This window comes from Ovis canadensis, chromosome 2 (assembly GCF_042477335.2).
Source record: "Ovis canadensis isolate MfBH-ARS-UI-01 breed Bighorn chromosome 2, ARS-UI_OviCan_v2, whole genome shotgun sequence".
Lineage (NCBI taxonomy): Eukaryota > Metazoa > Chordata > Mammalia > Artiodactyla > Bovidae > Ovis > Ovis canadensis.
This window is the reverse complement of record NC_091246.1, coordinates 150045192-150062333: the sequence shown is the minus strand read 5'-3', so window position 1 is coordinate 150062333 and position 17142 is coordinate 150045192.

Genomic DNA, 17142 nt, shown 5'->3' with positions numbered 1-17142 from the left:
AAAATTAACTACTTGGAAATAAATGCACTTCCAAATAGTTCATGAGTGAAAACTCACTAGGGAAATTAGAAAATGTTTTAAACTTTATGTTAATGAAAATACATCGTATGAATATTTGTTGAATGCTGCTAACATTAGTCGGAGAAGGCAATGGCACCCCACTCCAGTACTCTTGCCTGGAAAATCCCATGGACGGAGGAGCCTGGTAGGCTGCAGTCTATGGAGTTTCGAAGAGTCAGACACGACTTAATGACTTCACTTTCACTTTTCCCTTTCATGCATTGGAGAAGGAAATGGCAACCCGCTCCAGTGTTCTTGCCTGGAGAATCCCAGGGACGGGGGAGCCTGGTGGGCTGCCATCTATGGGGTCGCACAGAGTTGGACATGACTGAAGTAGCTTAGCAGCAGCAGCAGCAACAGCAGCAGCAGCAGCAGCAGCAGCAGCAGCAGCAGCAGCTAACATTAGTGCTTACAGGAAATTAACATTGGTACCTACTGTTGCATAACTTAGGGTGACTGATTTTCATCAGATTTTTCAAGATTAGCAACCTTCTCTAATTTAGAGAAAACTGTCAGTGGAAATGTAGGTAAATCCTGAAAATTTATGTAATGTGCCTGTAAAAGGAATTTTTTAAGCAAATACTACAGGGAAGGGATAGTTAGGGAGTTTGGGGATGGACAGGTACACATTGGTATATTAAAAATGGCTAACCAATAGGACCTATTGCATAGCACAGGGAACTCTGATCAGTGTTATATGGCAACCTGGATGGGGGCGGGGAGGAGTTTGGGGAGAATGGATACATGTACATGTAAGGCTGGGTCTCCTTACTGTCCACCAGAAACTATGAAAACATTGTTAATATACTCCAATACAAAAAAAGAAAGTTGTTTTTAAAAAAGTAAATGCTAGGATTAAATGTATTATAACAACACTTGAGGATACATTTTCTTCATTGCTTAAGTATCTGTGAAATGTTGCTGTAAATCAATAAAAAATGTGATATACACTCAGATATTTGGTTTTGGTGAGCGTTTAATGGAATTCATCTAATGCACAAAGCAAAGTTAAATTGATGATACACAGATGAAAAACCTTACTTATTTACATAGCATGTAGTTTATCGATATTATTTGGTACAAAAATTCCCACCGAGCTAGTGCTTTATACATACTAAATATTTACAGCACAGACTGAAACAGCAGCAGTATTGTGCAGATGGAAATTCATTAGTTTAGATTCTAGATGGAATTAAAGGGGAAAGTAGGTTTTCTGGTGTAGTAATTAGTAAACACTGGTAATTTTTATAAATACAGTGATTTTTTAGGGCTTTTTGGGGTACTAGAATATGACTCTTCTTGCTTTCTGATATTCAGGTTCACAGATTACTAGTGAATAAGTAGTAATGTGAATAAGTGAATAAGTATTATGGGCTTCCCTGGTGGCTCTGCAGTAAAGAATCTGCCTGTCAATGCAGGGGTCCCAGGTTCAATCTTTGGTCAGAAAAAGTCCCTGAGGAAGAAAATGACTACCCACTCCAGTATTCTTTCCTGGGATAATCCCACGGACAGAGGAGCCTGATGGGCTATAGTCCATGGAGCTGCCAAAGAGTTGGTCACTACTGAGTGACTAAACAACTGTCACTTGTCAAAAAAAGAGGGGATTTGAACCTGTGCACAGGACTTTTTATGAAGCTTCATTAGCTAAATTATAACCAGAAGGTCCTCTTTCAATAGTTAACATTAATATTTTTTCTCCTCTATAAACCCAGGTCAAATCAGACCTCCTTTAGGCAGGCTTCATTAACATCCTCTCCCCATCCCCAGACACAGGAGCTCTGGAGTTCCTGTTAGCTGCTTTGTCTCTTAGTTTTATTATATGTGGCCCTGTGTTTCTTTGTACTTCCCATATTTATTCCTTGATGGGAGGTTATCAAAGTACCTATCATTCTGATTTGTACATTGTAAGTGCTAACAATACTTGGGAATAAATAACAAATATAATAATAACAATGTCTAATATTTACTGACCCCAGAAATGGGGGTGACAGACTTTTTATAGTCTGTTATTATCAATCCTAAAGAAAGGTTAAGTTTTGTGGCTGCAATGTGCTGTGAGAGCATCTTCCAATGCCATAACTCCTTGCTGCCGGCTTGAGAAGCATACTCAGAGTTTGCCTAACACATGGTATAAGGGTTGTTGTTTGTTGTTCAGTTGCTAAGTCATGTCCTTCTCTTTGGGACCCCGTGGGGTGCAGCATGCCAGGCTCTCCTGTCCTTCACTATCTGCCAGAGTTTGCTCAGATTCATGTCTGTTGAGTCAGCGATGCTGTCCAGCTATCTCATCCTCTGCTGTCCCCTTCTCCTGTTGCCTTCAATCTTTCCCAGCATCAGGGTTCAGTACCTGGTATAGTGGAGGGCTCAACAAGATTCAGGAAAGAATGGTATTCACATTTTAAAATAATTGAAAAATACCAAAATAAAATAATATTGTGTGATGTGTGAAAATTTGATGTAATCAACATTTTGATGTCCCTAAAGAAAGGTTTTTTGGAAGAGAGCCACATTTATTCGTTTGCATTTTGTCTGCGGCTGCTTTCATGGGAAATGAAGTCAAATAGTTGCTATAACAAGGGAAATCCCTGACGGTCCACTGGTTAGGACTCTCTACTTCCACTGCAGAAGGTATGTGTTCAATCCCTGTTTGGAAAACTAAGATCCCACAAACCACATGGCGTGGCCAAAAAAAAAAAAAAAAAATTAACAGAAATTGTATGATTACAAAGCCTAAAATATTCACTATCTGGCTGTTTTTAGAAAAGTTTGCCAATCCCTAGTATAGTGAATTATCATGTCAATATGAAATTAAAAGGCGCTTACTCCTTGGAAGAAAAGTTATGACCAACCTAGATAGCATATTCAAAAGCAGAGACATTACTTTGCCAACTAAGGTCCATCTAGTCAAGGCTATGGTTTCTCCAGTGGTCATGTATGGATGTGAGAGTTGGACTGTGAAGAAGGCTGAGCGCCAAAGAATTGATGCTTTTGAACTGTGGTGTTGGAGAAGACTCTTGAGGGTCCCTTGTACTGCAAGGAGGTCCAACCAGTCCATTCTGAAGGAGATCAACCCTGGGATTTCTTTGGAAGGAATGATGCTAAAGCTGAAACTCCAGTACTTTGGCCACCTCATATGAAGAGTTTAGTCATTGGAAAAGACTCTGATGCTGGGAGAGATTGGGGGCAGGAGGAGAAGGGGACGACCGAGGATGAGATGGCTGGATGGCATCACAGACTCGATGGACGTGAGTGTGAGTGAACTCCGGGAGTTGGTGATGGACAGGGAGGCCTGGCGTGCTGCGATCTGGGGGTCGCAAAGAGTCGGACACGACTGAGCAACTGAGCTGAACTAAATTGATGGCATATCAAGCTTTCACTCAAACATTTTATTGTGTGAATCTGACTTTAAAAATCTCATAGGCAGAATGGAAAGACAGGACAGACAATAAACACATCCAATGCTGCATATTATTTCACTAGGCTGTAGATTTTACCTCACATGGATCACTCCATTTCATGATCTCTGACTCAACAGTGAATTCTGGATAGCCATCAAAAAAATACAGGATATAACCTGTAGGTGGATTTGTGTGATTTCATCAACACTTGTGAGTGATAACTTACTGTTAATAGTCCTACTGAGAGTAATTAAAAAGCAAAGATGGCATATCTTTTTGGAAGCGCATGTTACCTTGCAGGCTCTCAATAAATATCAGGAATTCAGCCATTTTTACAGCACTTAAAAATAATACAACAGTATTTGTTCTATCCTAATGTAGGGCATTTTGTGCCCTGTGGATGGTGTGGAGGGATAATACAATTGTGAATTAAAAATGAGAGGCATGGACAAGCAGAGAAAAAAGGACTACAAAATAGGAGTTTGGAGGGTCAACAAAAAAGCTAGTCCAAACAGAAATTGTTATTACTTGCTTGATTTTTCAAAATAAAATAATGATTTCTTGTGACTAAAACAGCAAGAACTCAAAGAAAAAGAAAATGGAGTGTAGCTAAACCTTTAACAATGCTTTCTCTTTTGAAGTCTTTTGTTGCGGTGGCAGAAAAGAGACTGGAAGCTGTGAGTTAGGAAAGAGGTTAGTGTTGAAATCCATCATCTTCCATGAGGCAGAGAGGTTCAAGAACAATGTGAAACAAGTAAAAATCTCTCATGTTAATACATTTTAATGACTCCAACTGCTCTGAAAATATCATTTAGATAAGAATAGATAAGGAGTATTGAGTATGAAATTATGAAGTAGTAATTTATTTATTGGAGAAGGCGATGGCACCCCACTCCAGTACTCTTGTCTTGAAAATCCCATGGACAGAGGAGACTGGTAGGCTGCAGTCCATGGGGTCGTGAAGAGTTGGACAGGACTGGGTGACTTTCCTTTCACTTTTCACTTTCATGCATTGGAGAAGGAAATGGCAACCTGCTCCAGTGTTCTTGCCTGGAGAATCCCAGGGACAGCAGAGCCTGGTGGGCTGCCGTCTATGGGGTCGCATAGAGTTGGACACGACTGAAGTGACTTAGCAGCAATTTATTCATAACACTCAGAATATTTCAATTCCTACATTGTCCCTAATATGTTCTTTTTCTTATGTAAAACATTGATTAAATTCATATGAAATAAATTAAATCTGGATAAAGGATTTTACTCTTTTCTATTCAGATGCTGTAGTGATAACAATAAATTATCCCCTAGTAGTCAGTCTTATCTTCAGCATGTGTCTTCTCCTTTCTTCTATCCTTCTGTAAAGTCTCTTCTTTAAACTATAGACTAGAAAAAAAAAAGAGATTCTCAGAACCTTGTGAAAAGAATTATGTGATCAACAGAATCCTAAAATGCTACCTTTTTACCTTGAATGTTATGGGGGCTTTCCTGGTGTTGCTAGTGGTAAACCTGCCTGCCAGTGCAGGAGACACAAGAGACACAGGCTCAGTCCCAAGGGTGGGAAGATCCCCTGGAGGAGGGCATGGCAACTCACTCCAGCATTCTTGCCTGGAGTGTCCCACAGACAGAGGGGCCTGGCCATCTACAGTTTATGGGATCCAAAGAGTGAGACTCGACTGAAGCAACTTAGCACGCACATGAGTGTGATGAGCTGTTAGGTCTGTAACTATGTTATGTTACAGAACAAGTGGGGTTTTACAGAGGTAATTAAGATTGAGTTGGTGATGGACAGGGAGGCCTGGAGTGCTGGCATTCATGGAGTCGCAAAGAGTCAGACATGACTGAGCAACTGAACTGAACTGAACTGAACTGAACTGAACGAGGGAGACTTTGGAATGCGGGAGACCCGGCTTCGATTCCTGGGTTGGGAAGATCCCCTGGAGAAGGAAATGGCAATCCACTCCAGTACTCTTGCCTGGAGAATCCCATGGAGGGAGGAGCCTGGTAGGCTACAGTCCATGGGGTCGCAAACAGTTGGACACGACTGAGCGACTTCACTTTCACTTTCAGGGAGACTGTATCAAGTTGCCCCTAATGGAATCACAGGTGCTCTTTAAAAGCAGAGTTTTCTTTAGTTGATAGGGGAAAAAAAAGCAAAGCAAGAATTGTTTAAGAGTGGAGGGATTCAACTCACTGTTGCTGCTTTGAAGATGAAAGGGACTACAGAGAGCTTCCAAAAGCAGAGTGGGTCCTGGCTGTCAGCCAGTTTGAGATATTTGTCTTTTGTGATTAGCAATAATCTTTCAGTGTTTGAGTACACGTTGTTTTCATTTGTTTGTTTCCCAGCAAAAACTCCTATATAGCCTAGCTCTTCCCTTATTTCTTTGGAGTAATTCCTCAGAGCTATCTGAAAGGCTGTCTCCCAGGCTATGGCCCTCAATGTTCGTGAATGTGTGCTAAGTCACTTCAGTCATGTCCAGCTCTTTGTGACCTTATGGACTGTTAGCCTGCCAGGCTCCTCTGTCCATGGGATTCTCCAGTCAACAATACCGAGGGGGTTGCCATGCCCTTCTCCAGGGGATCTTCCCAACCCGGTGACTGAACCCACATCTCTTGCGTCTCCTGCAATGGCAGTCAGATTCTTCACCACTAGCATCATCTGGGAAGCCCATGGTCCTCAATAAGGGCCCCTAATAAGGCATAGAGCTTCCCTGGTGGCTCAGAGGTTAAAGCGTCTGCCTGCCATGTGGGAGACCAGGGTTCGATCCCCGGGTTGGGAAGATCCCCTGGAGAAGGAAATGGCAACCCAATCCAGTATTCTTGCCTGGAGAATCCCATGGACTGAGGAGCCTGGTGGGCTACAGTCTAGGACACGACTGAGCGACTTCACTTTCAATAAGGCATAACTTGCAACTTTTAGATTGTGTGTTTTTCTACAGTTGACATTATATTTGTATTATAGTCATGTTTTCAACTTTTTGAAAATGATATATTATCTAAAATATAATTAAATCCACTTGAGATTTCACACTTAACTTTTTATAATTTTATTTTGATTGATGATTTTTAACTTTGAGACTTTACTACAGCATAAAGAGTGTTTAGCTTGTCTTTTTAAACTATTAGCTTTAAAAATTTTGAAGGAAACACTCATAATTTGATGACTACCTTGCTCTTGGTCTTGGACATTCCTATAATGTTAGATAAGAGGAAAAGATCATATTTCTCCAAATCAGTTGGTTAAATTAGGTTTTTACTCTGTTTCAACATAAAAATCACCAGATCTATTTCTTGGTAATTTATCCTTGTCTTGTTTTAAATTTGCAACAGTATTTTCCAATAAGCAAATTCACTGATAGCTTTGATATCAACATTCCCTTCTTATCATTTTTTGCTTGTTTGTTTGTTTTTGGCTGCTCCAGGTGTTTGTTACAGCCTGTGGGCTTTCTCGCGGCAGCATGCAGGCTCTCTATGCCCAGGGACATGCGGATCTTAGTTCCCAGATCAGGGAGCAAACAAACCTGCATACCCTGCATTGGAAGGCAGTCTCTCAACTACTGGACCACAAAGGGAAGTCTCCCTTCTAATCATTTTGTCTTTGAAGAAAATTGAGACAGCATACTTTTTGAGTATGATATGCTACTTATTTCCATAGAGTGTCAAAGAACTGGACATGACTGAAGCAACTTAGCATGCACACACTCATGCTACTTATTTAAGAGCAGCTATAATTGGGTAAGTGAGAGCTGGTCCTAGAGAAAGAAGAGTAAGTATCAATGATTGAATGTAGAATGTGATCAGTAGGAGCAATAAGTAAATAGAGATGTTAGTAGTAAATAGAGATATTAGTAGTAAAAAGAAATTAATTTTTAAATTATTTTTCATAGGGAAAATGAGCTAATTATTTTTAATAAATTGCACTTTGAAAATTAGATTTCTTACAGAATATCTTTCATTTTTATGTATACAATAAAACCAGTTACAGTATTTTAGATGACTTGAATACCTAGATCAAGTTATATTTTGTCAAGTAATATTAAAATTATTTGTGCCTGCCTTATTCTGGAGAGAGATTTTATAAGATGAATAGAGTAGTTGGTCTTGGTTAGTCAGTAACTCTTCATGATCATCAATTTTCCGCAGTAAGTCTTCAACACCAATCTATAATTTAAGTAATTACTATGGTATTAGCTTAATTGTTCAGCCAGGAAACTTTTTCTAACCAGTTACTGACAAAGAAAAACAACAATAGGATATTACTCATTTTTATTTCAAAAATAGCTATTAAATTCAGCAAATTTCTTTGTTACATGATCAATGCAAAAGCTGAGATCCTGTTATAGATGCTATTGAACTAGTCTTTCCCAGACAAACATGGAAGTAGAAGTAGAAACTGCTACTGAATAAAAACAAGATTTTTACATTGTTTTACAAGAAAATAGTTTAATTAACAAATATTATGTTAATTAAGGTATATGCAGAGTACATCATGAGAAACACTGGGCTGGATGAAACACAAGCTGGAATCAAAGACTGCCAGGAGAAATATCAATAACCTCAGATATGCAGATGACACCACATTTATGGCAGAAAACAAAGAAGAACTAAACAGCCTATTGATGAAAGTGAAAGAGCAGAGTGAAAAAGTTGGCTTAAAACTCAACATTCACAAGACTAAGATCATGGTATCTGGTCCCATCATTTCATGGCAAATAGATGGGAAAACAGTGGAAACAGTGACAGACTTTATTTATTTATTTTTTTTACTCCAAAGTCACTGCAGATGTTGACTCCAGCCATGAAATTAAAAGACACTTGCTCCTTGGAAGAAAAGTTGTCACCAACCTAGACAGCATATTAAAAAATAGAAACACTTGGCCAACAAAGGTCTGTCTAGTCAAAGCTATGGTTTTTCCAGTAGTCATGTATGGATGTGAGAGTTGGACTATAAAGAAAGCTGAGCACTGAAGAGTTGATGCTTTTGAACTGTAGTGTTGGAAAAGACTCTTGAGAGTCCCTTGGACTGCAAGGAGATCCAGCCAGTCCATTCTAAAGGAGATCAGTCCTGGGTGTTCATTGGAAGGACTGATGTTGAAGCTGAAACTCCAGTACTTTGGCCAACTGATGCGAAGAACTGACTCATTTGAAAAGCCCCTGATGCTGGGAAAGATTGAGGGTAGGAGGAGAAGGGGACGACAGAGAGTGAGATGGTTGGGTGGCATCGCTGACTCAATGGACATGGGTTTGCATAAACTTTGGGATATGTGATGGCCAGGGAAGCCTGTTGTGCTGCAGCCCATGGGGTTGCAAAAAGCTGGACACGACTGAGTGACTGAACTGAACTGAAGGTCTATCCTGGGAAGTCCCTGGAGTCCAGTGGCTGGAACTGGGCACTTTCAATGCAATGGTCCTGTGTTCTATTCTTGGTCCAGGAACTAAGATCCTACAAGCTATGCTTCGGGGGCCAAAAACAGTTAATAAATAAAAAGGATATTCTGATCTGTACTTTTTACCTGCAGTCACAGAACTGTATATTTGACTGGTGTTCCACTTGGAAACAATTTAGGATAGGAACCCAAACAGTTCCTAGGTTGGATGTTGGTTGACCACATGATGAATATATAGGAAAGTACATCCTGAATTTCACTGAATACTTGGGAAAGGAAGAAAGTAGACTAAACTATGTGTGTATTTTTTATACATATATGTTTTTATATATGATATACTCCAGATTACATTGAGAGCCAACATTTCCATAATTATAAAAGTTTTTTTTTTTTTTTTTGTCTACAGAACTTTTCTCAGAAGTGTAGACCCTAAGATCCTGGACAGAGTTGAAATTCTGTCCTGTCCTTATAATGATCCCTGTGAAGTAACATATGAAGAACTGATTAATTAGGTTGGTTTCAGATCAACAACTTATTTCCTGGTTAGGGAGGTAAGGGATCGCATATTTGCTTTAGCTGTAGAGTAGAAAATTCATTATTATACAGAGGTTTGAAAAAAGTGTTGCTTTAAAAAAATTATACTTATTTATTTTTAATTGATTGATGATTGCCTTACAATATTGGTTTGATTTCTATCATATATCAACATGAATTAGCTGTAAGTATACATATGTTTATTTACCTATTACTGATAAAGTTTTCCTGAGCTGTCAATTCACTCAGCAGAGATAACTGAGGTAGGGATCAAATTTTCAACTTGCCAGGAATTCTCTGGCAGTCCAGTGGTTAGGGTTCCAGCTTTCACTGCTGTGGCCTTGGTTCCATCCCTGGTTGAGAAACTAAGATCCTGCGAGTTTCATGGTGAAGTTAAAAGAAAAAATTTTGATTTGTCAATTCAAGGTATATCATTTTCTTTCAACTTAGACAATTTCTTTCTAGTTAAAACAATTTGATTATGTGAAACAAACATTTAGTCAACTAAAAACTCAAAATTTAAAAGTCAAGACTATTTGTCCTGTGCTTGCTTCCTTCCAAAAGAGGGCATTAGATGAAGGGAAATTGAGGGTCCTCATCAGAGAGATGAGGTCCTCATTATGGTCTTTGTGCTGGTCTGGATTTGCAGTGGTTGATATTTGACATCCACTGACTTATCTAACCCAGTCTGCTCCAATCCATGAGTGTCTTGCTGGTGTTCATCAGTGAAATCTATGGAAATTATGGTCTGTTTATCTTGACTAGGGTAGAACTAATTGCTTTTGCTATGTGTGCTATCTAGTTGGGCTTCCCTGGGGGCTCAGATGGTAAAAACTCTGCCTGCAATGCAGGAGATCTGGGATTGATCCCTGGGTCGGGAAGATCCCCTGGAGGAGGGAATGACTTCCCACTCAAGCACTCTTGCCTGGAGAATCCCATGGACAGAGGAGCCTGGCAGGCTACAGTCCATGGGGTTGCAAAGAGATGGACATGACTGTGTGACTACCAATTTCACTTTGATCGTAGGTTGCGCCACAGACCTCTCATTTGTTCTGGATGTGTCTCTCACTTGCTATCCTGGTCTGACTGCCTGATTGAAGTGCTTTGCTATAAGAAATGCTTTGATTTCCTCACTGTAACCACCTTTTTGACTATTTCCATCCATAGCCTCAATACCATTACAATCTTCTCTCCCTTCCCCGCTGTGAGGATGGTCTCATGGTACCAGAGTACAAAGTGGAAGACGGAGTCAAAGCTCCTGATTCCTGTTCTCCTTTCAACTTAGCTAATACCCAGCTCCCAGGATTTTAGTCCTGAGAGGTATAGGTAGATCATAATAGACCTCTGAAGTGTTGTTTTCTCTGCCTGTCAAGGAAATGGCAACCCACTCCAGGGTTCTTGGCCTGGAGAATCCCAGGGACAGGGGAGCCTGGTGGGCTGCCGTTTATTGGGTCACACAGAGTCAGACATGACTGAAGCGACTTAGCAGCAGCAGCAGCCTTTTCTTCCCAATATCACCCCTCCAGAAGAGAAAGATTTCTACTCCTTCCTCCTTTCTGAAAGAAAGTGAAGCGAAAGTGAAGTCGCTCAGTCGTGTCCGACCCTTAACGACCCCATGGACTGCAGCCCACCAGGCTCCTCCATCCATGGGATTTTCCAGGCAAGAGTACTGGAGTGGGGTGCCATTGCCTTCTCCGTCATATATTCTTACTATACAGCAATCAGAGAAAAACCACAATAGAAACAGTAAAAGAAAAAAAAAAAAGAGTCAGAAATTCTGTTTTGGGGAAGAAACATCAATGCAATATCTACAAAGAAATTTAAACATTCTTATTTAAGTATTTAGATCAGGACTCCTTAAAAATTGAAAAGAAAGAGAAAACCACTAAACAGTTGAGAAATGATTAAGTTATGATATACATAGTGACTAAAATATGCACAGCCACCAAAACAAAAACTGTGGAAACCGTGTAGACGGTAAACAATGCATTGAACAATTTTAGGTCGAAAAAGCAGAACAAATAGAATACATACATATTAGCAACAAGGATGGGAAAATATATCAATACATCAATAATAATGAAAATAAAGGTTCTGGAGTCTTGCAAAGCAACAGAGATCTTCTTAAAACCAGGAAAAATTCACACACTGAAGTCACCATTGAACTATTTTAAAGTGTGCGATTCATTGACTTTCAGTACACTCACAATGTGGTACAAGAAAGTAGCTGATGCCAAACCATGGGGTTCCTCTTCGCTCTGATCTGAAATAAAACCCTACCGTCCCATTTGCTCAGCCTTGTTCTCTCTCTCTCTCTTTTTTTCCCCACAGCATTGTGCATCTTTGTTCCCTGACCAGGAGTCAAACCTGGGCCCATGGTAGTGACAGTGTGGAGTCCCAACCATTGGACCATCAGGGAATTCCCTCAGCCTTGTTCTTAATACATTCATGGGAGCTCAATAAATTTGAAAAGTATTTTGTTTCTCAACAAATTTTGACATTCAAGCCTATGGACTCCCTAAAAATTTACACCTTGTTGGTCAAAAGCTGAACTTCCCCCTCCCCACCCCACCCCACCCCCATCCCCCACCACCCTTGGATTTCTATTGTAGTCATCATAACTATCCTAGAGGCAAATGGATGGCTCTGGAACAATTTGTTTATTTTTTCATTTAGCAAAAATTTATTGAGCATGTTATAGGCTTGGCACTGTTTCAGGGGCTTAGATGCTAGTGGCAGGGACTGACAATAAATCAAAGAGATAAGGAAGGTATTAGTGATAAACACTAAGAAGAACAAGGCAAAGAAGGGCAACTGAAGTGTTGGGTGGGGAAGCTGTACTATTCCCTTGGGTGGGGATGGGAGTGTTTGTGGGTGGGGAAGGCCTCACTGAGAATGTGACAGTTGAGAAAAATCTGAAGGAACTGAGGACTTAATCATCCAATGTCTAGGAGAAGACCATTTCAGGCAGGAAAAGAAAAAAAAAATCAAGTTTAAGGGCTTAAAAGGGTAGGAAGGTGTCTGCTTGGAACAAGGAGCTAGGGATGAGGTCAGAGAGGTAATGAGTAGTCAGAACACAGAAGACCTTTGCAGATCAGAGTTGGACTTTGGATTTTGCTTGCCAAGTCCAGCTCTTTTTATAGGAAGCCACTAGAGCCTTTTAAGTGAGGAATGACAGGATCCAAAGGAAGCTGTATAAGTCTATAGAAGGATAACAAAGCAAATATGGAAAGTAAAGGAAAGAAAAGAACCAAGGATGGCACCAAGATTATGATATGGAAAATGAAAAAATGAACTGAACTGAACTGAAAACTAAAATGGGTACCTATGGGGTGAGGGAGTGTCAAGAGTTTAATTACAGACATGATAAATGTGAAGGGCCCATTAAACCTACAAGTGGATGGGAAGTCAGCAGTTAGATCCAGTCAGGTCTGGAGTCCAGGGGAGAGGTCTGATTTGGAAACATTCTTTACATTGTTGTCCTGTTAGCCTTAATTTGGTTATCTAAGAATAATACAAACTTGCCTTGTTTGACAGGAAAGAAACAAAACCAGAGTAAATTCAAAGAAGTCAATGGGGTGCCTGAAAACCTTACCAAAATTTTTGGTTCATCATTTTATAGAACATCTAGAGTCCGCCCCTCCCCTACAAGAGATGTTGCAGTGAAAAAGATTAGAGATGGAAATTACTCAGCAATTCTTAACGACTGAGAGTATTCAGATGACTTTCAGTTTCAGTTATCTGTGTGACTTGTTCCTTCACATGCTTCAAGTCATTCCTCAATTATTTCCCTTTTAAAAGAGGACTGCCCTGACCAACGTACCCAGGTTCAGACTTATTCTGTAACATCACATGTAAAAATCTGAACGAACTTTTGGGCCAACCCAATATATATATATTTTTCACCCTCTCCATTCCAAATCTCCTTCAACTGCTTTGTTTTTTTGATTTATCATTAGCATTTGTCATTTTCTCAAATACTGCATGATTTACTAGTATTTAGTCATTGTCACAGTGAACACAACTTGTCCAAAGCTCTCCATCCTGCTAAACTCACCTATGATTCCAACTTTGGCCATGAACACAGGTTCCCTGAGGGCTTTGATCAGCTTCAAGCAGCTTGTGTGAAACTTGAACATGCCTCACCTTAGACTCACATCTTGAATTCCAGCCTGAGGACCTCTTTGCAGACTGTTTTGGAAACCTTAAGTTCAGAGGATAAAGTAGTCTGTGGGCAATGGGTTCAGTCCCTGGGTCAGGATGATTCCCTGGAGAAGGAAATGGCAACCCACTTCACTACTCTTGCTGGAAAATCCCACAGACAGAGGGACCTGGTGGGCCTACAGTCCATGAGGTTGCAAAGAGTCAGACACGACTGAGCAACTAACACTTTACCTTTGGAAACCTGCTGAGTACAAAATAAGTGTCAAAGTGTACTTAATTTGGATACAGAATAAGTGTAACCAGAAGTTGGGGGCAAGGAGGGTTAATCCTACAGCACTATTCTAGACCAATGGGAGGTGAGCATTTTCTCCCCTCAGGCAGATGTTCCCAGACACTTTACACAAAGTATCCCGTGGAATGGAACAACCAGAATGGTGGCCAACTTATTTCATCTATTGATTGATTCTTCCACAGTCTTTTGTCCACCCCCCCTCCCCCACCATCTCTAAGTCCTGTCCACTGAGATCATACTGCTAAATTAACCGCCTATATTTATTTAGCCCTTAGTCACGGGCTTTGCTTTATAGAGAATTCAAGTGAAGATTTTTTTTTTCTGTTTTCTACCACTTCAGCTGTCCAAAGGAAGCTGATACAACCAGAGGACTGTCTGGCATCTGACAGGTTCTCAACAAATTTGCATTGAAATGAGTTGAATATAATTTGGTTCTCTAATTTCTAAATCAGGTTGGGAGTAGGAATTTAGAATTCAATGCCAAAGGACAACTATCAAAATGATATATTACCTCATAGGTCTTTGAACTACACTACAGGGGAGTTCAAATAGGTATGGAATAGTGAGTAAGGTTAAAGGGTTTGCATTTAGGCATCATAATGCTTGTGTTGTGTGTCATTTGCTGCACATATAAACTTGGAAAGTTACTGACTTCCTCTATGCTACAATTTCTTCATTTGCAGAATGGGGATAATAGTAACCTCTAATTCAAAGTGTTATGAAGAGTAATTGCTGCTGCTACTGCTGCTGCTAAGTCACTTCATTCATGTCTGACTCTGTGCGACCCTGTAGACGGCAGCCCACCAGGCTCCTGTCCCTGGGATTCTCCAGGCAAGAATACTGGAGTGGGTTGCCATTTCCTTCTCTGGTTACGATCTAGGACCAATATAAAAGGTTCAGACTTCCAACATCATTTTGCTAAGTCTGGGTGTGGTACCATAGATTAACCCAAAGGTGATCATGACATGCAGCTGACCAAGTAGAAACAGAGATCCTACAGCGACTTAATTTTATCTGGATACACATCACTATGATCTTCCCTGAACCTGGTTAGGCTACAGTCCATGGGGTCGCAAAGAGTTGGACACGACTGAGTGACTTCACTCACTCACTCACTCACTCACACATCACTATGACTGGCCTGCTTTTTTGTCTGGGCAGCCAGTTAATATCATCCTCAAAGCTAGGTATGAAAAATAAAGAACTATATGAAGCCAAGCAGGAAAGCATGCTATATTGGCATGAGTAAATATATAGAGAGCTACATGGCATATAGTAATACATTTGAATATGAACATACATGTTTTTCATTATTATTGCTATTAATTTCCACTGCACATATTACAGAGACTCAGCATAAGTTAAATGTACACATTGCCAGATTTTAAAGAAATTTAGCCAAAATTAACCATTTTCTGATAACTTATTTTCTTTAGTTGTAATTAATATTTGCTCCAATAAACATGTAGACAATATAGAAATATATATCAATGAAATACTGATTTATTTGTTTATATACATATACATACATACATACACCAGCTTCCCTGGTGGCTCAGATGGTAAAGAATCCAGGAGACCTAGATTCGATCCCTGGGTCAGGAAGAGCCCCTGGAGAAGAGAATGGCAACCCACTCCCGTATTCTTGCCTGGAGAATTTGATGTACAGAGGAGCCTGATGGGCTACAGTCCATGGGGTCGCGAAGAGCTGGACATGACTGAGAGATTAACACAAACACACAAGGCTCCACAATATGTCCCACTGTCACAGCCCAGTTGAATTTTCACTTTATTCAAGTATGAATTATTTTGTTTGCTAATAATGTCACCCCAGTTTATAAATGAATTAACCAATTCAGGATAAATACTGAAATTTCATCAAGTACTACCTTATATTTGAGCCCCAGTGTGAGATGCAGACAACATCAACTTATTTTGCAAGTCTGAAACTTATGGACAAAGCATCAAACTAAGTTTCAGAATCCTGAAATATCATTTGTGAAGTAAAGATGGCCATGTCTACCTTACCATGTGTGAGGGGGAAGAGATGTCACAGTGTTCATGAAGAGGGGCCTTGCATAGTCTCTGACATGTAGTTGAGATCAATAGCACTAATTGAAAGCAGTGCTTAATTGGCATAATACTAAATGGAATCTCATCCATAGCCCTGCTTCTCTGAGTTAGGTGTAGTGATCTTCTTTAAGAATTCAAACACAAAGTTTTAGCCCTACACATGTTTCATTAATACTTGGCAAATGGAACACGTTCATGAAAATAAATATTCTGGAGATGTGTGTTAGGGACTGAAACCTTTTCATGAGCCATAACAGCATCATTGACAGCTGCATTTCAATTTGTAATTTAATCTGGTAGGTCATAATGAGAATTATTAAGGCAACCAAATCTGAGTTCTTTGAATTCTTTTAACTTGACAGTATGTGCTGAGCAAATGGGTTTGTTAAGCAAGCTGCTTGTAAGGCATGATACCTTGGTTCAGACACTAACCTGTGTTTTATGAAGTTTAAACTTATAAGCCATGCTGAGTGTAATTTTTAAGGTAATAAAGATAAGGTAATGAATGGAACACTATACCTTGTGTTAAAAAATTAATCTCTAACTGGATGACCTCGACTTAACCCTTGATTTTTAAGTCTATAAAATTTGTAGTTATGGCAAAGTAGAAGGAGATTATAACAGATGTCTCCTATTTCCTTCATTGGTATTTATGCCAAGAAACTGTACAAGGAAGGTCCTATATACATTCAAGACATTGTTCTTTTAGCAGGCTGGAACCTCAGAGTGAGATTCAAAGACTAAGAGAATGCTTCCAAGGACCTGAAGGAGGAAAGAAGACGGCTTAGTTTTATTACAGATGGCTGCCAACTTCAGGATGTGCCTCAGTCTTTTTCTATTATAAGGTGATTTATGAATATCATACAATACCCAGTTTAGCAATTTTACTGCTTTAAGGTTAAGTGCTATAAGCTCATGGGATCTGTAACTTCACAAAATCAAAAAGATGAGAAAAGCAGGATTTTTAATCAGTCAGTCCTCTGACATGAATTTATTTACAATCACTTTGACTCTTGAAATTATTTTGTCCTAATAACAAGTGAGATGATTTAGAATAGCAAAATTGTGCCTTTTTGCATCAATATTAACTAAGTGTCTGAGGCTCAGCAGGTACGTCCTGTGGAGTTTCATTCAGATCATTTTCACTCAGTCGCTCAGTTGTGTCCGACTCTTTGCGACCCCATGGACTCCAGCATGCCAGGCCTCCCTGTCCATCAATAACTCCCGGAGTTTACTCAGACTC